The sequence below is a fragment of the Tupaia chinensis genome, unplaced genomic scaffold (assembly GCF_000334495.1).
Source record: "Tupaia chinensis unplaced genomic scaffold, TupChi_1.0 Scaffold144982_1, whole genome shotgun sequence".
Taxonomy (NCBI): domain Eukaryota; kingdom Metazoa; phylum Chordata; class Mammalia; order Scandentia; family Tupaiidae; genus Tupaia; species Tupaia belangeri.
This window is the reverse complement of record NW_006204841.1, coordinates 436,871-437,566: the sequence shown is the minus strand read 5'-3', so window position 1 is coordinate 437,566 and position 696 is coordinate 436,871.

The window sequence follows — 696 nt, the reverse complement described above, 5'->3', positions numbered from 1 at the left end:
TCTTTCCCTTCTGTCCTTCCTCTCCTGCGATGCATTCAGACCTTTGCTTCCCTGAAAGACAATTTCTGGGTGCAAATTAGGTTTAAAATGGAAATCTCAAATGAGCTCACTTGAATTTTTTTTAAAGAATTATTTATTTAATTTTACTTATCATCATCGTCATTATTATTTTTATTTTGCTGCAGGGTGCATACACTCACTAGAGAAAGAGAGAAGGAAAGTGAGAAAGCAAGCCTCCAGGTCCGGGACTCAAACCATGACCAGTCATGTGGGAATCCAGTGCCTTCCCCACCGCACCACCTGCTGACCTCACACTATAATAGTTTCTATTCACCTACTCACAAGTGAATATGTGTTAGGAACTTACTGAGCAAAGCTTAATATTTGTTCCTCAAGAGAGTGCATTTTTTTCTACCCTCAAGGAGATTATAATCTAATAGAGATCACTACAAGAAATAAGTAGCTTAAATGTGTAAAAGCTACACAGAGCATAAGCAAGAAAGCAATGCAGAAGGAAAGATAATTATACCTGGAAGGTATCAGTGAATGTACTATGAGAAAAATATCTGGAGCTTGAAGAGTGAGAGAAAAGTGTAACGAAGGAGGAGGAGGAGCATATTCCTTGGAAGAAACAATCTGAGCCGAAGTCCTGCATCAGTAAAGCACGAGGGGTGTGCTGTGGTTTGGAAGTGTCCC